The following is a 24,015-nucleotide window of genomic DNA, read 5'->3' as shown; positions in this document are numbered from 1 at the left end:
GATGACTGGGCGCGCGCACGCGCACACACACACACTTTTTGTTCCTCTTTGTTCTACAACAAATATGGATCACTGTATAATATTTTTCTTTTGTGGTTTGGTTCTTTTGTTCATTTATTTTTATTTCAGTTTACTAATGGGATTTTGTTACTCTTTTGTTTTGTCTTGTTTTCATTTGCTGGTTGGTTGATTATTCTTTGCTTAATTTGGGTTGCTTAGATTTGAGGTTTTGTTTGGTTTGGACTTTTTGCCTCAAAGTTTTTACTATGTAACTCAAACTAGCTTAGGGTTTTCTATGTATCCAGACTGGTCTGGAACTTGCTATGTAACTCAGGCTGGCTTAGATATTGAAAACCTCCTGTATCAGCCACCCAAATACCAAGATTACCCACATACACTACTATTGCACACTTTTCTTCTAAAAGTACAAGTATTTAAAACATAAATATGTTTGGGGACTGGACTTTCTTCTCTGAGGGAGACACCATTGACATGGATGACCAGTGTTTAAGGTGGAAACACATGTCCACAGGAGTGGCTGTCGCTGAAAAATGTTTGCCAAGTCTCTCCTTTGACGCTTAAAATAGGCATGAGCTCCTGTAATGACTTCATAAATCAAGGGCAAACCCATTTTGGGTTCCTCACCAAAATGGGGAACATTTGAGATCCTGTGTGTTATCGAACACAGTTACCAACTCAAACAGGATAAAAGTAATCATGGCTTATTCTGGGGCAAAATATGAGCAATGGACACAGATTTAGGCTACCTAAAAGTCCCATGATCCAATTTGTAACAGTTTGATGAAGTTTTTAAGAGTAATATAAAAAAGAAAGACATAAATCAAGGCACTTGTTAAATACATTGGTAAGCAGATTAAAGGCGAGTTGGGGAATCTCTGCTGTGGGCCTCAGGCTCTGCCTTTGGCATTCTCAGTCTTTCAGTGAGTGGAAGCCTGAGTCTGCACACTCAAAATGATTAGGCTAATGGCTGGGTTCAGAGGACGGTGATAAATGTCAATAAGAAGGGCTAAGGATTGGCTGGAAATAATTTAGCTCTAGACTTACAACATTCCAAACTGTCCACAACCCTTGAAATGTTAATCAGCCTTAGAAAAGTGTCAGTGGAAGGCACAGTTTCTTTCTGAGAACATTCTAAATCTAGTCCATGTTGTTTGAGAAGTTGTTTATGCAACAGCCATGCGTGGTGCCTCCTATTCAAGCTGCATCCTTACCTCTCCAGAGGGTGAAGCCTTTACCTAGTACATCTCTGGTCTTCAAGTCCAAAACAAATATAATCAGTGTAGCAGGGAACCAAACTAAGGGACAGAGGCAATTAAAAGCAAATCAGGCATCGTGGAAAAAGTCATTTGCAGGAACAGTTGTGACCACAGCATGAAATATGAAGGAAATACATTAAAGCCAAAATTAATTTAATAAATGTCTTCCCTCATTCTTTTAAAAAGGCGAGAATACCATGAAATACTTCATTAGGCAAGGTCTCAGCAGGGAAAATTTTGAACTTTTTCAAAGAAGACTGTCAATTAGAGGGAAAAAAAAAGAAGGAACAGATGAAAAGACAGAGAAATAGACAGACAGACAGACGGACAGACAAACAGAGAGACAGACAGATACCCAGTTAGCGTGTGTAGCTTTAAATTACTCTAGACTTATTTCACCATCTCCTACCCTCGGCACTGGAATAGCTTTTGTCAAGTGTGTGGCTTGGGTATGAAGTATTCCCTGAAGGCTTGGCGACAAAAGGCTTAACCCAGAGGAGGGCTGCTGGGAGCTGATTGGGTCATGGGAGTTCTGAACCCATTTATGATATCATAGCCACATGGACTGTTAGGAGGAGCAACTGGAGACTGAGGCATAGCGGAAGGTCACTAGGGCACACCTTTTGTCAAGTCTTTTTCATGTGCCTTTCCACGCTTCCTGGCTATCAGGAGCTTGTCTCTACTACACACTCCCACCATGAAATGTCTGCTTCACCACAGAAGAAAAAAACCAATGAAACCAAACAACCATGGACTGAAACCTCTAAAAACATAAGCCAAAATAATATTTACTCAGAGAAGTGGATTGGGTATTTTTTATCACTGTGACAGGAAGTTGACTAACAGATCAGGTCAACAGAAATGCTGAAGAAGGAGGTGAGCATCTAGTCTCTCAAACTATTCAGACATGTGCCCAGGGTGCTACAGATCAGGGAGTATCACAAATATAAGGCGATTCGGGCAGTTGATGTCTACTTGCTGCAGATTCAGAATTGCTTTTCATTTACTTCTTAAACCCAACTTTTTCCTTCAAGGCACCTCATTTGAGTGTCTTCAGTAGATCCAAAGGCCATTGGATACCCCTGGAGCTGGAGTTACAGGTGGTTGTGAGCCACCCTGTTGGGGCTAGAAATCAAACCTCGGTTTTCTGGTAGAGTGGCAAGTGTGCTTAACTACTGAGGTATCTCTCCATCCACTGTTCATCTAATCTATTTCCTCATTTTTCTCTTACTTTCATTACCCTTATTTTTATGTGTATTTTAGACATAGCATTCTTAAATGGCTCTATGCTATTAATAGATACTTAATAGTTCAGTAATTAATTTATTTAATGATTTTTGCCAACATTGTTTGCACACAACTTTTAATGTGTATTGTCAGAATCTCCAAGGAAATTTTCTTTCACAACTGTTTTTCTGTATTTACAATTATCTTAGAATAAATTTCCAGTCATGGAAGCTTAGAGTCAGGGCAAGAATTAGGTGGATGAATTTAACAGCTGAAAATTCAGGAGGCTTATTGAAATTGTAATTTCAAATTATTTGTTGTTATCTGAAATTTAGCTTAAACTGAGAGTCCTGTATTTTATCTGGCAGAACTCCTAGAAATATTTTAAACCTTTTTATACTTCTGTGCAGTCACTTTGACTAGAATAAGAGAAGATGTGGAGATATCTGGCTTTTTATTTGGTATGTCCTGTTTTAACTGTTGTTTGCATTTGTGTGTTAACTGTCCCACTGACCTGTAAAGGAAGAAATTGCTTTTAGCTCTACCTCACAGACAACAAAGTGGAGATCAACGGGGTTAAAATAAAATGGTGAAGACTTACATAAACCAGTATCTGGAAAGCTAGAGTTTAACTCACTGTCCTAATTTTGTTTCTGCTGCTGTGATAAAAATACCCTGACAAAAAGCAGCTTAGAGGAGCAGGATTTACTCAGGTTATAATTCCATGTTACAGACCTCCATGGGGCAAAGGACAGTAGTGGCAGAATTGCAAAGAGTGGTCAAGAGTAGAGAGAAATAAATGCATGCATACTGCTTGCTTACCTGCCTGCCTGCTTGCCTTGTTTGCCTGCTTTCCTGCTTGCCTACTTGTACTTAGTTAGTTTTTCTTCTTATTCAAGAACCCTTGCCTAGGCAATGGTGCCACTGACATTGGGATGGATCTTCCCAAATCTATGAACTTAATTAAGATAATCCTCTACAGGCAGACTACTGACAAACTAATCCAGTGTGGACTGTCTCTCACTGATACTCTTTTTATGTGACTCTAGGTTATATCAAGTTGACACCATACTTACGGGACCTCACAGATACAGTGACTACAAGAGGCTAAAGAACAAGATGTCAGGTTTAACTACATGTGGTATCTGGCTTGGACTACTTTAAAAGTGAGCAGCACTTCCCATCTCCATAGACCTGAAAACCTTCTACTTGCACTGAAAATCACTGGAGGGCCACAGATCATTTAGCACTGGGGAGTGAATTTGTCTTGCCCATAACCAAGCCAGGTTTGACTGCTCATTTGAACTCCTCTCTGTCTCTCTTAGGTCTTCATTCTCCTCTTCCCACTTACAGTATTCTGCATCTCACTAGTTCCCTGTTTCACATCTCTAACCCTTTTACTCCAATGGGGAACATGTTTATGAGTTTTTTTCATTTCTGTGGCATATACATGAAATAACTAACTGGAATGGAGAGATCATTTATTTGGGCCAACCCATTGATTTTGGGCTGAAGTAAGGCAAAATGCCCTAAGGAGTATGTGATAAAAAGGTACCCACCTCCAGTGGCTAAGAAACAGAGAAAGAGACAGGAGAGAGCCCCAAAAGACATGCACCAGCTATCCCCTTCCTCCTCTAGGCCAGACCTCTAGAAATGTATATAACCTTTCAGGAATGCCACCAAATTACTAATCTGCCCATGGGATAATTCAGGGCTCTCATGATTCAGATATTTCCTCAAGGTCCCATCTCCAAACACCACATCAGGAACCAAGACTTCAAGCCATGAGCCTTTTGGGAAAACATTCCATATCAAAACCTGAACTGGGAGCACTTGGGACCCCTTTGCCTCTGCTTGGATCTTCACAGCCATAGTTCTCCCAGCAAGGACTCCTTTATTCCTGGGCCCACCTTGGATAAGGGCGATTCCAAGGAGGTATTTCTCCACTCGACTACTTTATTTTAAAATATCCATCAGTTCAGAGTCTTGTTCTGTCTTCCCTGTCTCCAGTGCTCCCCGCCTTCCTCTCTTCCCAGCATGCCTGCCACCCACCATAAGTTAGGAGTGGATGACAAGACAATGTACCTGAAAGATAGCAGGTCACCCTCTGCTCAGCCAGAGGGCAGGAAGAACATCCAGTCAACATCCTCGGGTTTACAGGAGTGGCCTGACTGGTGAGGCCAAGAAAAGTTTTTTAAGTGGCGAAGAAATGGTAGGTGTCACTGAGTAGATGCTGACAGAGAGACAGACAGACAGACAGACAGACAGTTGCCCACTGGCCTTGGGGTGGGTTAGGACTTGGAGGACACAGTTCAGGCTTGGGTCCAAAATTAGTTAAAATCCTCATGGCTTCTTCCCTAAAGAGTTAACTGTGTGTGGTTAATGCCAAAATGACCCTGTGAAGTGTAAGTCTGGAACTAACCTTTGGACTTCAGAATGCTTCCCAGCCATTCAGCAATTGTGGCTGTCCCCATTTGCTAAGCATGATTCACCCTGGTCTGCTTTGAAATGATTCACAAAATAAAACTTTAAGGTTTTTAAAACTGCTCATAAAAATGGATCAATCAGCACAAGGCTGAAATAATTAGCTCCTTTTGCTAGGAGAAAAAGAAAGAAAGAAAACAAAACAGTGCTTCTTAATTATTGCACTGATTGAGTGAGAGGTTTTTAAATACAACAAAGAGGCCTCTGAAGGCTCTGTCCTTCTACCTGCCTATAGGGGAAAGAATCTAATTAAAACAAAGAAAATAAATTAATATTTAATGGTGTGATCTCCCCCACATTCTTTTTACTATTCCACCCAGTGACAGTTACAAAATTCCCCCAAGCAGAACCCAAAATCCCATGAGAGCCATGCTGGTGAGGAATAGACTCCCTGAGGGGACTTCCTCAGGTCAGCCTTGGCCTCCCACCTCAATGCCAGCAAGCCTCACAGCCACACATCCCTGTTTGGGGTCAGTCTTGAATCTAGTCCTTTAGTTAGAGAGAATCTTGTGAGTGTAGGCAAAATGCAACAGAGTCTCAAACAGTTGGGAAGGATTCTGAAGTACTGTGAGTGAACACTTAGTAAAGTGCCCAGAACATAGCTAGAGCACTGAGTCTACCTCACTAATAGCAGGTCAGCTTTCATAGGCTTAGACGCTCCACACAGGCATAGGGAGAGAAATGGATGGTGAGTTTCCTGCTCAGCATCCTTGTTGGCAGTATGTAGCTCTTCCACATCTATTTTCATCCTGTTCTGAGCAAAGAAGCAATCCCCCAATCAGCCAGGTTAATCTTTGATTCTAAGAGGCAGAAAGTCGAAATAAACTACAGCTACCATGACGCTTTAATTGATGGCACATATAAGGGGGATAGGGAGACTTCAACTTCGTGCACAGCTCGATCCAGGATCAGGACCACATTTTAACAGACTTCTCTTTCATGCAGCCATGATGTTCCTGGTTCCTGAATCCTCCCATGTAGTGATAGAATGAAGACCCCGCCACACAGCTCGGGTGTCTTCCTCCTCCATGTACCCTGAACCTGCTCCTCCCTGCTCTTCTCTTTTGTTATCATATCAGACCCAGACCCAGCCATCATTCTTTGTTGCCATTTGGTTTTGAGCAGGGTCGTTCCACATAGTCCAGGCTTCACTCGAACCCCTGTTCCTCCTGCCCAGCCTTGAAAACTGCCGGGATTGCAGAGTGTGCCTGTAACTCTCATTCTTCTCCCTTGAAGTGGTGTGTGCGCACACGCACGCGCACGCACGCGCACTGTGTGCAACTGCCATTCATTTCCCCTGGATTGCCACTCCTGTCTCCCTACTGTGCTTCCACTATCCACTTCCCTTGCTGAATGTTCCCAATGGCTTCCTAGTCCACAGGGAGGAACTCCAAACTTTCAGAGTCCTAAAAGGCATTTAGTAACACTTTCTTTCTGTGGGACACTGTCTCAGCTAGCCTCCTGTTCTGCCACTCAGAAGTTGCCATCAATCTCATCATATTGGGATAGGGATGCCACACTATCTCTAGCCCCAGAGAGGACAGAACCTACCACAAGGTTGGGAATCCAAATGACAGGAGACTGGAAGCAGTCTGAACCACCTGAACTTCTGTTTAGAAGTAGTTAAAGGAGGCTATTTGTGAAGCCCTGTAGCCTCCATTTGAGAATTGAATTGGGATACAGCACAGCAGAGGAGGGGTGGTGGTGGTTTTATTTTACAGTTTATTTAATTCACTCTTCCTGCCGGCACCCGTTTAATTCATCTGCGCGGCTAAGGCGGAAGGACGGAATTGAAATATTAACCTCGGAGGCAGCGCAGGAGCAGATAGTGGAGCTCTGCCGGAGAGTGCGAGCAGGAGATGAAAGGCAAAGAGGAGGCATCCATGGGAGAATTAGAGGGGGGATAATAGAAGCCTTCGCTCTAATGGTTCATTTTCTTTCTCTTTAGTCCAGAGTGATAAAAGCAAATAAATTTGTGTTTAGAATCACAGACACAGTACAAGGCTGTTATATAATGATATTATCTTCCTGGCCAAACTTTGTTAGAAGTTCTAATGTCGAAAGCATGCAAAGTGGATTAAAATATCACAGTCGAGCAGTAGAGCCTGTCAGGATGACAGAATATTATTAAACCTGTGTATTTATCCCTTAATTTTCATCTCCACACGAGATCCCAGCATGGTGCTGTTTCTACACAAAGCCATCAGCGGAGGGTGGTCTAGCATGGGGGGGGGGGGATAACCACTGGGCAGAGCTAGAGAAGTGTGCTTACCAGCTACCCTCGTGCTTGAGCAGAGTCCAATCTAAGCATTTAAGCAAACAAAAAGGTGGCCCACTTCCTGGGTGGCATTTAGCTGGCACTCCCTCCACTCAAGTCTGTGGAGGAACAGAGAAGACTCCAGAGGAAGAGGGCAGGTTCAGGGCTGAGATGAGACTGACACATGGGCTGGCTATTCTGTCTTCAGGATGGGCAAGTTTCTTGTCCTCTAGGTCTCCTGACTCACTGCGTGGACACTGGTAGCCACCACAGGGATGTGTGCTCTCTGTATCTTGCTGAGCAATGTGGTTTTACACACATGCTCTTTACGAGTCACAAAGCCATGTCTAAGAAAGGAATGATTACATCTTGCAGCTGAGGAAACTGAGGCCCTGTAGCCATACAACTTGGCCAGGTCACGTGCTGCACACGATGTCATCAAGTGGGACAGGGCTACCTGGGCCTGTGGATTCTATAGGTAAGCAAAATGTGCCACTGTTGGGGTAAGAAGACCCAATATGGTGTGGACATCAATTCTGAATACCCCTACACTGAGTGTTCGGAACAGCAAGCTGATGCCGAGCCCCAGGACAGGTGTGTGTGTGTGTGTGTGTGTGTGTGTGTGTGTGTGTACAGGGGGAACCAAGCAAGGTAAGAGACCTAACTTTTGTGCTGTTTGAATTGATCCTTCTGTGTGTAGACTTAAAATAACATGAAAAATAGCTTAGCTAGAAGGGGCAGGGGGCCCAGGATAGCCATCTCTCATCTACACTATAGTCTGGGGACCTGCCTCTCTCCTGAGAAGGGATCTCCTTAGGACTCTTCACTGCTGTGTGAGTGCCTGTTCCTCCCTCTTCCAGGGTTCCCCTCCAGTCTAAACTCCAGCCCCACCTCCTCCAGACAGCCTTCTCTAACCACTCTCAGCAATATCGTTCCACTTCAGGTCTCCAGCAAACAGGAGGTTCACTGCCTCACCTCAGACATACCCCCTCACCATCATCAAGCCAGGCCTTCAGGGTGGGCCACACAACATGGAAGGCATTCAAAGGAAAAGCTTTTTAAGGTTAAAAAGGTATTTGTACCCATGGGACCCCGAACTCTGATAGCATAAGGTCCTCGGATCACCTGGATGACAGACTGAGATATGGGGAGAACCTACAGACATGTTGGGAGCTTGGGGGGTTGCTTGGTGAGGATGTAATGAAGGCTAGAAGCACTTAGGGAAGAGACTGAGAACTGGTGAAGTCACACTGAGGGCTGGGAAGTGTATGCTAATGGCTGGACAGGGCCTAGTGAGAGAAAACTGAGGGCTGGGGAGGGCCTGGGGCATGTAGAGAGCTAGAGGGTCTCGTGGGAATATGCTGAGGTCTAGAATGGCTTTAGGGGACATGCTGAAGACTAGGGAGAGCTTATAAGCTTTGCTGAAGGCTAAGAGGGCCTGGAGGGCATGCTGAGGGCTAGAGAGCCCGTTGAAGGCATTTTGAGAGCTGGGGGACCTGGGATGCATGGTAAGGACTACGGAGAGTTTGTGGGGTATGCCAAAGGTAGAGAAGGCCTGGGGGTACACTCGAGTCTATATGGGCATAGAGAGCAGACCATGTTGAGGACCAGAAAGGGCCTGGGAAGGATTTTAAGGTTTGGGCTGTAGAGTCTGCTTGGGAAGATCCAGGGTCAGAGGCATCACCTTCACACTCTGGGGATCCAATAGAAGAAGGAGGACTACAATTTTAGACAAACAAGATTTTGCATGAAAATTAGTAACTAGAACAAGAACATAAATCATAACAAATGCCAGAGGCATCCAAATCTCGGTCCCTGTTGAGATTTTTTTTATTTCAGGTTTGGTGCCAGCAGTGGTCACAGACACACTTTCTGTAGCACCCTGCCCTGTCATGCCCCAGAGCACTGCTGAAGCTTGGCTCTCCCAGAATTCCTCTGGGTCTGCAACGTTTTTTAGCTTTGGAACCACTCATGCCTGTGGAGGAACCTGCAATGTCCAGTGACCTATGTGAAAAAAGAAAAGACAAACCAACAAAAGTTACCCAGCTGTAAGTGCAGCTGCTGTCCCCTAGCCCAGTGCCTTGCTCACCCTGTGAGACCCAGGGTCAGCTAAGTTGGGCTCACCTGTGCCAGGAGGAGAGCAACAGACCTGTCTGCATGGAACACCTATCTGCCTGCATGACCTCAAGCACTCTGGTGTCAGGGACAGTGAGGCAGAAAGATCACAAGTCCAGGCTTGTCCAGGTTCAAAAGTAAGGCCAAAGTCCAAAGTCGAGGTGTGTCAATAAGGTGTTCTGAAAATAGTTCCTATATTCTAAAAGAATGGAACTTTTGCTGCTCCTCACAGCCAAAGTTAATAATAGACCTTGCGGTCACTTAAGACTGCTCTCCTCCTGTGCCCTTTGCCTGTTTGTCTAACCTGCTTTTAAGTGACAATGTAACAATCAACCTTATTTGCCTTGGATTTTCCATGTAATCAGTTTTTGCCGCCTATACTAAGGCATGGCTTTGATCTTAAGTTATGTATTCTTCCATGCCCCTGACCCAGAATAATTCATGTATATCATTTGCTGAGAGCAGCAAATACTGAAGTTGAAAGCAACTTCCTAAAATCTACCATAAAAGTTGACAGCATCCATTTATGGTTCTTGCTTGATAAACAATGATGTTTGTTGTCTGGGTCAGTTAAAATCAGTTGCAGTCAGCTACTTAATCCCTTGTAGAACTCTGTTAAAGATTTCTGTAAACTATCTCATTCCTTCTCCCCACGTGATTTCTATTTTATTTTGTTCAATAAATACAGAGTAAAGCCCTGTGTTAGGTACACACACACACACACACACACACACGGAGTGGGTGGGGGCTGGACGAGGATAGATTCACAAGAGCCTTTAGGTATGGATGGATTCCCAGTCATGAAAGACAGACAGAGTACAAAAGACACTGAGAGCATGAAGTAGAAAATTCAAATCCTGACTCATTCTTGGTTAAATAACTCCAGGATGGAGTATTTTTATTTCTTTCCTTACTGCAACGCTGATACATTATAGCTAACTTGTAGTTAATCACTAATATATTATAATCCTCTCAGCTAAGTGTACTACAGTACTTGCCTAGCATGTACAAGACTCTGGATTTGAACCCTAGCACCACAAAAGGGGAGGTGGGGCTAAAGGGAAGAGTAAAGGGATTGGTTTCACTATAAGGATGGAGTCAGACACAGGTGCTTTCCATGTGCTCTGTCAAGTGTTTTAAAGAACATGTCATGGGCCAGGAGAGATAACTCATCAGTTAAGAGCACTTGCTATTCTTGGAGAAGACCTGAGTTTGGTTCCTAGCACCCACACTGGTTGGCTCACAAAAGCCTCTAACTCCAATCCAAAGTAATCTGGTATTGTTTTATGACCACCGTAGGACTGCATTCATGCAGTGCATATGCATTCAGGTAGATAGGTAGGTACATACATACATACATACATACATACATACATACATACATTGCTTTAAGAAGAAGAAAGGTCAACTTTATATTCTACACAAGATGGAAAGGCATTCCAGCTCAGCTTTTTACAAGAAATACTTGATATCAAAGCCAGGTGAAGATGTTTTGGGAGTGAAATAATTCTCTAATAGGCACTGGAGTGATTAAAAGAAATATACCAACCATTGCAGAATAATGCAACCATTATACAATTGTCATACGTGTACATATGTTACTAGGGGTTGGGTGTCATGATTTCTCAAAATATCAACCATCCATGCAGCTTGTAACTCAACGAATTGATTAAATATACAGACAATGGAAATGAGAAAATACAAATGCTTCAGTATGAATGGGACTGGGGAGGGTGACATTGGCTGCAGAAACACATGCTGGTGTTTTAGAGGTGATGAAAACACATTCTGTCCCAGATGAGGGGGGACATGGATTTGTCAACACTTACCAAATGTACCATAAAGTTAATTTCCTATTTGAAAAATATATCAAAAATGAAACTGCCTAGTTTGAACCAAAATTTGCCGTTGAGCTGAGACCCAGCTTGAATACAGCATCCCAGGTGTTTCCAAAGGAAGGCCAAGGATTTAACTTTGGGAACAGCTGATGTCACTCCCCAACTCACTCTGATCAGCCTCTCTTTTCACTTCCCCAGATCTGTCCCCATAGGTGTTCTCTGATTGTGCTGCTATTTCTGTACCATAAAGTTAATTTTCTATTTGAAAAATATATCAAAAATTAAACTGCCTAGTTTGAATCAAAATTTGATGTTAAGCTGAGGTATAGAAGACACTGAGCCTGAAGTAAATAATTCAAATCTGGACTCGTTCTTGGTTAAATGACTCCAAGAAGAAGTATTTTTATTTCTGTCACTCCTCAGCAAAGCTCCCTCTGCCTGCTTCATCTGCAGCCACTCCACACCCCAGACCCTCTCTATCACACTGTGTCTCTGCTACATGGTGCTGATAACCATGCAGAATCATCCCAGATGCTGCCTTACTCTCGGACTCTCCCTTGCCATGGTTTACAATGGCCCCACGTTGTTCACTGCAGTCTACTGTCACCCCAGATGGCACTGTGTTATTCAGGGTTCTTTAAAGGAATATAACAGATAGAATGGACGTGTGTGCATGTGTGCATGCATGTGTCTGTATGTGTGCCTGTGTGTTTGTGCATGTGCATTCATACATGCACCTCTCTCTCTCTCTCTCTCTCTCTCTCTCTCTGTGTGTGTGTGTGTGTGTGTGTGTGTGTGTGTCTGTGTCTGTGTCTGTGTCTGTGTGTCTCTGTGTGTCCCTGTGTGTCTCTGTGTGTTTATTAAGGGAGATTTACTATAGTGGATTTCAGGCTGTGGCCATGGTGGCTGAACAACCACTATCTCCCAACAGAAAGGTCAAGAATCCAGTAGTTGTTTAGTCTACAGGAATGGGTGTCTCAAAAGTCCCAATCTGGTACCAGAGTCCCAGCTGAGTTCTGGAGAGCTGCTTGTCTTCAGTGTACCTGGGAATCCTGAAGAAGAAGGTTCTAACTCCAATGGAAGATTGCCTCAGCAATAGGATAGATGAACCTGCCAGTGAGAGTGTGATCAAGCGGGCAAAAAGCAAAAATTTCCTTCTTCCACTTGGGCTACAAACAGAAAGCATAGCCCATGTTTAGAATGCGTCCTCCCTCTTCATAAGATCAAGACTTAAGGTAGGTCTTCCCACCTCAAAAGAAACTCTTCACAATGATGCTCAGCTTCTTGGGATTTAGTTGATTCCAGATTTGCAATCAAAATTAGCCACCACAGGTGCCTATGGTGGTAAGTGCTCAAAAATATGCCTGAATTAATAACCTTATATAGGACCAGCAAGATGGTTCAGTGGGCAAAGGAACTTGCTGCCAAATATGACAGCCTGAATTTGGTCCACATGACCCATGGTGAAAGGAAAGAATCAACTCCTTTAAGCTATCCTTTGACCACTATAAGCCCTTCTGCACACATGCACACAAAGTAGTTAATAGATAAATGTGTACATAGATTAATCAACAAATAAGTAGAATAACCTGATAGAGGGGTATGCAGGTATGCGTGTGCACGCACGCACGCACACACGCACACACGCGAACGCGCGCGCGCACGCGCGCGAACACACACACACACACACAACATTGAACAAGTTAAAAAAACACTCTAACAGAGGTATAGGGAAGTAATGAAAGCAAAAGTTTCACCACCAACTGAGAAGAAAAATTTGAGAAAAGGTTGGATACATTCTAATATGAGACAACAGGCAAGGGTGGAAACCCAGGGCTTCATTTCACTCATTTCACCCCTACCTTTTGTTTGTGCAAGAGAAAAACTGTCATTGGCTCATTTGAGATGTCTGTCCAGCCAATGAGCTGTCATCTTGTTTCTCCAGGAGTCATAGTGCAAATGTTCATTCTACTGGGTCCCTCTATACCTGTGACCCATCCTTCTGCACACCTGACCAATTCGACCAATTAGAGGAAGCTAGCTATCTCCCTCTAGTGGTGGACAGATTAATTAACAGTGATAGCACACCTGACCAATTCGACCAATTAGAGGAAGCTAGCTATCTCCCTCTAGTGGTGAACAGATTAATTAACAGTGATAGCAGTGTTGCCCAGTAAACTTGTGGGTAAATAGTGAGATCAAACCTACCAGGACATCATCATGGTAGAGCTTTCCTAGGCTCCCTAGAATTCCCTTCTATAGTAACCTTCTTCTTTGTTTTGTTTGTTTTTGCTTTTGCATGGGCTCACAAGGACTTGCATTTGCAAAAGGAAAACCTGTGACCAACCATACCTGTGCTTCTGTGATAAGAGAAATAGCTAAAGAATCTGGGCATGGCACTGTTAATGTGCATATTGATCTACAAATACAAAAAGAAGTCCTCTTGTGGTTTTCCCCAAATAGAACTTTTTAAAATTTATTTATTATTATAATTAAGTACACTGTAGATGTCTTCTGACACACCAGAAGAGGGCATCAGATCTCATTACGGGTGGTTGTGAGCCACCATGTGGTTGCTGGGAATTAAACTCAGGACTTTCAGAAGAGCAATTAGTGCTTTTACCCTCTAAGCCATTTTGTCAGCCCACTTTTTTTTTAATCACTAAAAATTTGAATTTTAGACAGATCCCTGGACTGGTGGTTGATATCTATCATTTAATTAGACCCTAGCACCTGTCTTATCCCTAGAGGCTTTTCCAGCACCACCGTCTCCCTCACAGAATGCTGACAACTCCCTTGGATCACACCTGAACTCCTGTAGCAGTTTTGCTGTGCTATTGAGCTTCTGCACCATCAGCCCCAGTGTGTTCTACACTAACGTTTCTTTCAGAAGGCTTTGGTCTACAAGAGTGTGTCATGGCTTCCATTGACTTCCTGACTTGATAGACATGGCATTGAGCTTAGGAGAGCACCCAGATATGATTATGGCAAATTTTAGTAAAATCAGCGTGGAGCAGAAAGCTCCTCCTTGTGGAAAAACCATAAGTAACTATGGTGGACACATGAGCTTCTACTGGGGACAGCAGTTTTGACCGTGGAATATATCTTACACAGGACACGTCCAATCAATCAAAGGTAAGTAGTTTTGCCCTGAATGTCTGTAGGAATCAGCTTGAATCTTCTATATATTTATATTTGTGTGTGTGTGTGTGTATGTGTGTGTGTGTGTGTGTGTGTGCACCCTGTGGTTGCAGGTACCTACACATCCAGAAGAGGGTATCAACCACTGAATTGGAGTTGCAGATAGTTGTAAGCTCCTTGATATGGGTGCCAGGGATATAATTCCGGTCTTCTGTAAGAACAGCACATGCTCTTAACTGCTAAGCCATCTCCCCAACCCTATCTGGAATCTCCTAAATGAGTCTCATGGCCAATCAGCAAGACTCACTTCAAAACTCTGACCCTCGAGGCCATGGAATGCAAGTTGGGTTCCATGAGTCCTTAACTAGTGCTTTCCCAGAATGTCTCATACTAAACAAGGTGGTGCTGCTCACGACAACCCAGGTTCTCTTATCCTCCATTTCCTTCTTGACTGCATTTTGCCTGCTTCTCATAAGGTGTTTATTCTTTCCCATCCTCTGTGATGTGGCTGAGGAAAAGACCAGAAGTGAAATGCTTGCAAGAGCTCAGGCATGCTGGGCAGGCTATGCTGACCCCTTTCCTGCCATTTCTATCTGGCCATTCTAGACTTCTACGTTGTCTCTCTTACTATCTTCCCATCACATCCCATCTACTCCTCCATGACCTCTTTCATAAGTCCTTTCATAAGGTCTTGGAGCCTTTAGATTTTCTAACTAAATCCTAAGCTGTCCACTGGATTGTTGATGGAAGTATGGGTGACTGTGCCCCAGGTTACCTCAGCCAAGCATCAGAGCAGTAGGCCCTGGAGACTCCACTGCCCCATGCCTGCTCAGCACTAATTTGAGCTGTGACACCATTTTCAAAGTTGTCACCACCCCGGGCCACAGTAGAACCTTTCTTGAAGGAATAGGAGCAGTTGCTATTTAATTTCCCTCCTCTGCTTCTCAAGAGCTGAGTTCCTAAGTTCAAAGGCATCTATCATGGTGAGTGATGGATTGTATTTCAAAGCAGGTTGGCAGCAGGCAGGAATTGGATTCAGAAACAACCATCTGGCTTTTGCAACTGTGTGCTCTTTGCCCTGCTCAGCGTCATGCTGGCTGTCACAAAAAAAACCTAGTGGCCAAAGAAGTGGAACTTGCTTCAGTGATAGGCCTCCTCTGTGCTGGAGAAGCAGTGGGTACCTAAAACCAAGGCTCCCACCTTGAGATGTTCATGAAGAAAATCAGGCTGAGCATTGAGATGTTCTTGATAGAGCAGGGCAGTGGTGGCACACGCCTTTAATCCCAGCACTTGGGAGGCAGAGGCAGGCAGATTTCTGAGTTCGAGGCCAGCCTGTTCTACAAAGTGAGTTCCAGGACAGCCAGGGCTATATGGAGAAACCCCGTCTCAGGGGGCTGGGGGGAGATGTTCTTGATAACCTACTACATGCAAGGTGTTGAGGAGCTGGACTGCCATAATCCAAAGCACCCCTTCACTCACTCTTTCTCAGCCTCTTGAGGTTCTTGATCCCTGTTTAGCTGAGCCATGGCAGCCTGGTGGTAAAATGAGCAGTTCTCCATCCCTAAAATCAGTGGCAGGGGTCATTTCTGAGCAATCCCCCACTAGTTACATAATGCTGGCAAGTCTTAGAGATTTGAGGCTCCATCTAAGAAGTTACTCCTTTACCCACAGCTTGAGAATACGAATACTCCAACCTTAAGTGATCATAGCATCCTTACCACATCCATTGCAGTAGCCATGACTTTCATGCAAATGTTCACACCAACACGGACCTTTATTTGCATGTGTTCTACCCTGAGCACTCAGAGGCTCGATAACTAAGCATTCTAGTATATCCTTGTGACCAGGAGCTTGGCCCTTAGGTTGCAGTGTGCATCAGATGAGGAAAATGGCAGGCAATGAATCCAGCACCTGCTTCCAGCACACCTCAGGGGACAGTGTGTTCCCTGACTGTCCAGCAGAAAGCTGAAGAGAAGACAGTCCACCAGCAGTAGGCAGCAATGAACCCACTCACAGTCAGCAAATCAAGCCGTGGACTCTCCTGTTTCCAAAACACTTTCGAGTGACAAACTCCAGGAGTTGCAGATATGAGGAGTGCTGAACAGAAGAAACTTAGAGAAACAAAGAGCTGCCTTGACCCATACCTCCAGATAAATAACATTAAAAACAAGTGAAAACAGAGAGACTCTGTACCGTCTAGGAATTAGGAATTCACACCTAGGTAATCAAAGAATGAGTATATTTGAGAAAGAGTTAAGCACACACATATGAACTAAGCTAGCCTTCTTTCTCTGTCTCTGTCTCTCTGTCTCTGTCTCTGTCTCTGTCTCTGTCTCTGTCTCTGTCTCTGTCTCTGTCTCTCTCTCTCTCTCTCTCTCTCTGTGTGTGTGTGTGTGTGTGTGTGTGTGTGTGTGTGTGGTGGTAGGATGGGTGTTGGGTGTGAGTGCCTCTAACAGAGACAGCAGATGACCTCATCCACTCTGAATACATACACACTCTCATTAGTTAACATTTATGAGGTGTCTGTTGTATGACAGACACTATTCTCAGTTCTTCTAAGTAGGTTCCTTCCTTTAATTTTCACAACACATTAATGTATGCAAAACACTTTATAGTGGCCAGGAATGAGAAAGCTCCACAGGAGCAGTGCCCAATAGTACTGTGTTTCTATCACTGTCCCCAGTTTCCAGGCTAGTAAAGAAAGAAATAAGAAATGGCATAAGAGAGAGAAAGAGGAGAGGTGGGAGGAGAGGAGAGGTGGGAGGAGAGGAGAGGAGAGGAGGGGAGGGGAGAGGAGGGGAGGGGAGGGGAGGGGAGGGGAGGAGGGGAGGGGAGGGGAGGAGGGGAGGGGAGGGGAGGGGAGGGGAGGGGAGGGGAGGGGAGGGGAGGAGAGGGGAGGGGAGGGGAGGGGAGAGGAGAGAGGAGAGAGGGGAGGGGAGGGGAGGGGAGGGGAGGGGAGGGGAGGGGAGGGGAGGGGAGGGGAGGGGAGGGGAGGGGAGGGGAGGGGAGGGGAGGGGAGGGGAGGGGAGGGGAGGGGAGGGGAGGGGAGGGGAGGGGAGGGGAGGGGAGGGGAGGGGAGGGGAGGGGAGGGGAGGGGAGGGGAGGGGAGGGGAGGGGAGGGGAGGGGAGGGGAGGGGAGGGGAGGGGAGGGGAGGGGAGGGGAGGGGAGAGGAGAGGAGAGGAGAGGAGAGGAGAGGAGAGGAGAGGAGAGGAGAGGAGAGGAGAGGAGAGGAGGAGAGGAGAAAGAGAGAGGAGGGAAAGAAGGGAAGCAGAAAAGGAGGGAGTGGGGAAGAAAGGAAGAAAATAGAAACTGACTTTCCCTTTCTTTGTCATTTCAAAGGCATCTCAAATAAGGTTCAGGTGTGTGTGTGTGTGTGTGTGTGTGTGTGTGTGTGTGTGTGTGTGTGTGTTTAAGAGAGAGACAGAGAGACAGAGATGTTAAGGCATTCATTTTTCCAATTTTCTAGTGCTGGATGCTGCAGTGATCACCCACGGAGTTACTTACCTAATTCTGTTCATTTGCCTGAGCACCCAGATCAGCACGCAGGAGGATGCAAAATTCTGTATTTTTTTTTCCAGAGGATTGCAGAGTAAAACAAGCAGGAAGTTGAATGTCAAGACTCATGATACAACTTAAAACTAACCCCCATGGACAATCCATGGTTGGAACTCATGCTGCCCAGCTATGGTATAATAAACTGGAATGCACTCTCTAAGCCTTGGAAAAGCTAAAAGATACTGTGCATTTGGACACACCAGCAAGGAGAAAGTGCTGTGGGCAGACTGAGCAAAGGCTGCTCCTGGATGGACGCCCCGCTTCTGTGTTGGGAAGGAAGTGTGAGTCCCTGAGAAAGGGCTTTATAAGTTTTTTAACTAACCAGAAGAGGACAGGTCTCTTGGCTAAAAACAAGCAATAGCAAGGTTCATTTTTGCCAATGTCTAGCCTGATTTGTTCTTTTATTTATTTTTTATTTTATATTTTTAGATATATCATAAGTTTAATTGATCTTTAACAATAGTTAATTGTTCCATTTATGCTATCACTATGGCAAATACTCTATAAATATATACTTTTTTTAAACATATTTATCTTTAATCTCTTTTGCAGTCCAGTCATTATCCCCCTCCTGGTCTGCCCTCTGACAGTTTCTCATCCCATTCCTTCTCCCCCACCACCACACCCCTCCATCTCCAAGAGTATATCCCCACCCCCCCACCCCATCCCCAACCCCACAAGGCCTCCTCACTTCATGGGGCCTCAAGTCTATCAAGGATTAAGTGAGTCTTCTCTCACTGAAGCCAGACTAGGCAGTCCTCTGCTGTGTATGTGTTAGGAGCCTCCTACCAGCTAGTGTATGCTGCTTGGTTAGTGGCTCACTGTCTGAGAGATCTCAGGGACTTGGGATATGTGAGACTGCTGGCTTTCCTATTACGAGGAGTCTTAGCTAGGGTCATCCTCATAGATTTCAGGGAGTTTCCATTGCACTGGATTTTCACCTTGCCCCTAAAATGTCCCCACCACCAAATTTCTATCATCTCTCCCAGAACTCTCTCTCCCCAACCCTGCACCTGATCCCCCTGGTTCCATTCCCACCAGCTGCCAGTCCATCTTCCTGACTTCTATCTGGTGTTTTTTCTGAGAATTGATGGGATTCTAAGGACTATGACATGAAGGATTGATCCATTGGTGGATTCATCATCAAGCAGACTAATGGAAATGAGGTAGAACTGAAGGAGGTAGGGCTTCATTAGAGAAGTGAGTCATTGGAAACATATGTTGCAAGGGAAAATCTTAGTCCCTGTACCCTTCTTTCTCTCATCTTTGTTTCCTGTCTGCCACAAGATAGGCAGCTTTCCAGAGCCACCCATGGCATAATGTTTCTACCTTGCGACTGGCCTAAAACAATGGAATCAGCTGCTCATGGAGTGACATCTCCGAAACCATGAACCTAAACAAATTGCTCCTCCTTTTGGTCCATTATCTCGTGTATTGGCTGTATCACTGTCACAGGACACTTCCCTGGCTGAGGTGGATGTGGCCCTATATGATGGGACAATGGTTAGATGTTAAGATCTCTTGTGTCAGTTGTCTCCAGATAGTGGATTTCTCTTCCTTTTGACACTGCCAGGAGCCCAGCCAAATGCATACTTCTCCAAGCAGACACCATACCTTACTCAGAGCCCCAGAAAAGTGACAGAAAGAATGCCCATCACCTGGACTGTTAACTCCAGGTCTATGAGCTGTGCAATCCACTAGATCAAACAGTCTTTGGTGCTCCCTGACTATGAAAATCACGGCCAAAAAAATGATCTACAGTTGATAGATCAGCCCAGGACTCTGTAGACTTCATGGCCACTTTGCAGATAGGACCATGGAAATCACAAAATTCTCCAAGGCTGTGCTGCTATCTTGCTACCCCCACCTATATCCAGGCCACCTGTCCCAAGTCTCCTACCCACAATGCTGATAATGATTACCGGATAATCTTTAGCTTGGCCTCGCAGATAGTTCTCCCCTTCCATGCCTCCATCAACATACATGTTGCCAAGGGGGCACAACTCTGCAGGGAGAGTTTGTGCAAAGCACAGTGCATATTTAACACCCTTGTCTTCCATTGGCTAGTGACTTGATATTGATTACCTAATAATAACATGGCCCCAGGTCAGGTCTTCAGCTTCAACAAGGCCCATGGTGGAATTCCTCAAGGAAGACAGAAGCTGCACAGCTAGACTTCCAAACCAAGGAGTTGCTGGATCTATGTCTGTGCCTGTATTAATTAACCATTCTTTTAATGCTGGCTATGTCTGCACACATCATTATAATAGCCAAGACTTTCCTCCAAAGCAGGCTCATTTAAGCCAGTGAGGTGGTTGGTGATTTGGGGAGGCTGAGGTAGGGCTAAATTTTTTATTTAAAGTAGAATAAATTTAGGACTGGTAAGGGCAAAATTATAAAAGCATCATTCATTCATTCATTCATTTTCATTTTTTCTCATAATGCATTAAAGGGACAGCGCCAGGCCAGGACCCTGGAGAGTGGGTAAATTATACCTGATACAAAAGGGCCTCTGATTGAATGTGAGGAAAAAGGAAGAAACCAACCAGCCACACGGGGAGATACCCTGACCCTACCTCAGCCTCAGATGACAGAAAATGTGAACATGCTTAATAAAAACGAAAGCCTAAGAGGCCTGCCTATTTAGCACAGCCACACGCGGTAGGCAGTGAGGGAGATGGCATGCTAGCACAGTGCTAGAACTCTGCGTGCTGAGGCAACTGGTGGGAGAGACTCAAGAGAGCAGAAAGAGGACCCAGATGCACAGAGCCACAGAGATGCAGCAGCAGTTGGATTCTCTCTTGCTGATGAGTGAACACTTTTTTATTGCCACCTCCCGAGATCCAGCACATGTGGTGATGTGGATAAAGTTAGAACTCAGCTTATACTCGCGGCATAGAAAGAACTCTTTAACAGTCCCAGCATGTCGGCAGAGTGTGACAGATTTAAACTAGGTAAGAGAATGGATTGTTTTCAAGGACTAATTAAACGATGGAGCTGTTGATATTACCAATCACTGTCACCTGTCACAGAGCAGCCCTTTGATGCCACCTGTGAGGCTCAGCTCCCTCCAACTGCAGGCTGCAGAATGGAGCTGTGCTCAGACCTTGCAACCCCCACCCCCCATCCAAGTTTATACCTGGGCTTTGCTGCTGCTCACCGACTGTGAGAGCCTGGTTACGTTGCCTGGTACCTATGCCTTAGTTGGTCTTGTGTACAATGGATCTTGCTCCTTCCCCCTCCCAAGAGTGGGGTCACATTTGCAACATTACAGAAACTTTTCAGCAAATGTCATCATTATTTCAATCTCCACCCCAGCCAAGACTGCAAGACTGTCTGCAAGACTGGTTAAGTGCATGTTGGTGACAACTCAGGCTGGCATCAACAGTACAGCTTTTTGAATGAGGAATAAAGGCCCAAAGTGGACAGAGAAGGCCTCAGCATGCTGGGAGAGCACATCACATCTCTTAGGAAATGCTCCTGAGTGTGCTGTGATGGCTATTCCTGGTTGTCAACTTGGCTACATTTGGAATGAACTACAATCCAGAAATGAATGAAAGGCACACCTGTGATCCAGATCTTGAGGCTAGAAGACACAGGCTTCTGACCCGAATCTTGACATGGGATGGTACATGCTTTTGAGCTAGATCTTGAGGCATAATAGCTATATAAAAGCTTAGACCCAGGCAAGGCAATGCATTCCTTTAATCCCAGGAGACTAAGGCAAGCAGATCTCTGAGTTCAAGGCCAGCTTGGGAAAGAGCAAGTTCCACATCCAGGTGTGGTGGTGCACAGCTTTAATCTGGGCTATATCTTCTGCTAGAGGCCTACATAGGGACAATAGAAGAAGGAAGTTGCGCTCTTCACCTGTTTGCACTTACTTGCCTGCACATCTGTTGGAACCTACGTCTTCAGGATTCCAGCTTATACATTAGGCCAGCTGAAACAACTAGCCTTATGGGACTAAACAACACTAAATTCTTAGACTTCCCATTCACAGCTGCCCATTGTTGAGTTACTATAAGTCAGAATAAATTCCCTTAATATATAAAGACATTCCATAAGTTCTGTGACTCTAGAGAACCCTGACTTGTGCCCAGACTTGTAGATGAGACCTGGAGTGTGTGCATCAAGGGGATGAAGGATCAGCGATCCCTCTTCCTTCTATCCTACTTACTCCTCTGTGGATGGGTAGGAACACAGCTAAATTAGTCACTTTGCATCACTGGATCTGATACCCTGCAGAAGGAAACTAAAGGGGAAAGGATTTGTTCTGGCTCACAGTTTCAGTCTGTGGTACTTGGACACATGCACTTGGTGGAGGGGCCTGCCTTTGGTGGTTAGAAGTAGTTTTCTTTGTAACAGACCGGAAGCAGAAGATGAAGTAATATGTTACCCCAATGACTTCTTCTGACCAGGCCTAGCTCCTACCTTTCATCCGTCCTAATAACACCATTGTATTATGAAGCCAGAAACGATGAATACGAGCATATCAATCCATTAGGTTCATCTACTGGTTCCAGTTAACCCTGGAAAATTCCTCCAAGACACACCTAGGTTAATCACAGTGGTCTTTCTTACCCGGGGTTCACCCCTTACCAAAGCTCCCTTTTGGAGCAGACACATGTTAGAGAAGAGTCCCTTCACTTGTCAGTGAGTCAGCATTTTATTTCCTGCTTTGGCCTTTTGTGCAAAGGGCAAGTCTCTCTCCTCTCATTGTTTTGCCTACTTGATTTTTTTCTGTTTTCCAGGCCAAAACTGGAAATTTCTGTACAGCCTCAACATACAACTAACAGGGAAGGGTGTTTGCCCAGGAAGAACCTTACTTAGCACTCTGTTCAGATGCTGTGCTTCCTGGAACAGGGTCTCTCAGAGGTCCAATTTAAAGTAATGCTCAAAACAATGGCTACAGTGTTGATTTCTCTTTTAAATGCATGAACTAATTCAAGAGTTTTCACTTAAAGTACACTGAACTCAACCTCAAAAAATGGCTCATCCTCTACGTATGAGTTTCCTCAGGTCTAACCTGGTACCTCTAAGGGATCCCTTTCATTTCCCTGTGCTCCATTTGGTGCAATTAATAAACATCCCGATGGCTATGCCATCCCAGGGCAGAACCTCACAGTGTCTGTTCCCCCAATCACCCTGGTGGAGAATTTGTCACTGCCCAAACTTTGGCACCTTGACTGTTTCTGCTTCTTCCACTCATTCATGGTCAATACCTGTTAATAGAACCCTGAAGATGGATTATCCCAGAGGCCCCTTTGGAAAATGGGTTCACTGACTAAGTTCCACTTATAGCCCCACCTCTTATTTCAAAGTGGAAATTCAGCTAGTGATGGACACAGAGGATTCCTGTTCCCCAATCATAAGGCAGAACCCATGTTCCTAGACTCCCAAGGACTGCAGGTCCACACATGTGACAAATATTCCCCTTGGTGTACAAATGACAATCTGCAGGCAAAGAACATTGCATCAAGGACCTAAAGAGCAATCCACAGGCACAAAGAAACGCCAAAAATAGTTGGGATCCTCAGAGGAGCATCCTGAAAAGCTGATACCACATTGACTAGACTGAAAAGGGCAATGAAATGAGCTGAAGGAAGGACTGGACTACCAGGACACAGACAGAAGAAATGGCATGTGCAAAGGCCCTGAGGAATGAGATTGTCAGAATCTAAACTGAGAGAGATGCTAAGTGACCAGAGCTCAGGAATCAAGTGTCAAAGGCTATGCTACAAAGGACCTGGGAACTGCAGGGAGACTCCAACTTTAGTGTAAGTGTAGGTAGTGGAGGGACAGGATAGAAGACACACAAAGCTCTCTGGGCTACAGGGATTGCTTGTGAGCAACAGGATCAGACACAGGCCACGTGCAATGTGGGCAATGGTTATGAAGTTAGCAGAGATGAAAATGGGGAGGTCACTCAAGAAACTATGGCCATGGGACATTGTGACATAGGTGTATCTGGGGCTCAAGATTCACGTGGCTTACCTAACAAGACCTGATCTCAAACATCCAAGGTGGTACCTCAGTATCAGAGTGCTTACTTCATATGCAAGTTTGGGGTTCAAACCCCAATGCCACAAACACAATCAAAGGGCTGGAGAAAGAGATTGA

This window comes from Mus caroli, unplaced genomic scaffold (genome assembly GCF_978045245.1).
Source record: "Mus caroli unplaced genomic scaffold, Mus_caroli_1 scaffold_8, whole genome shotgun sequence".
In the NCBI taxonomy this organism is placed as follows: domain Eukaryota; kingdom Metazoa; phylum Chordata; class Mammalia; order Rodentia; family Muridae; genus Mus; species Mus caroli.
This window is presented reverse-complemented; position numbering follows the sequence as displayed.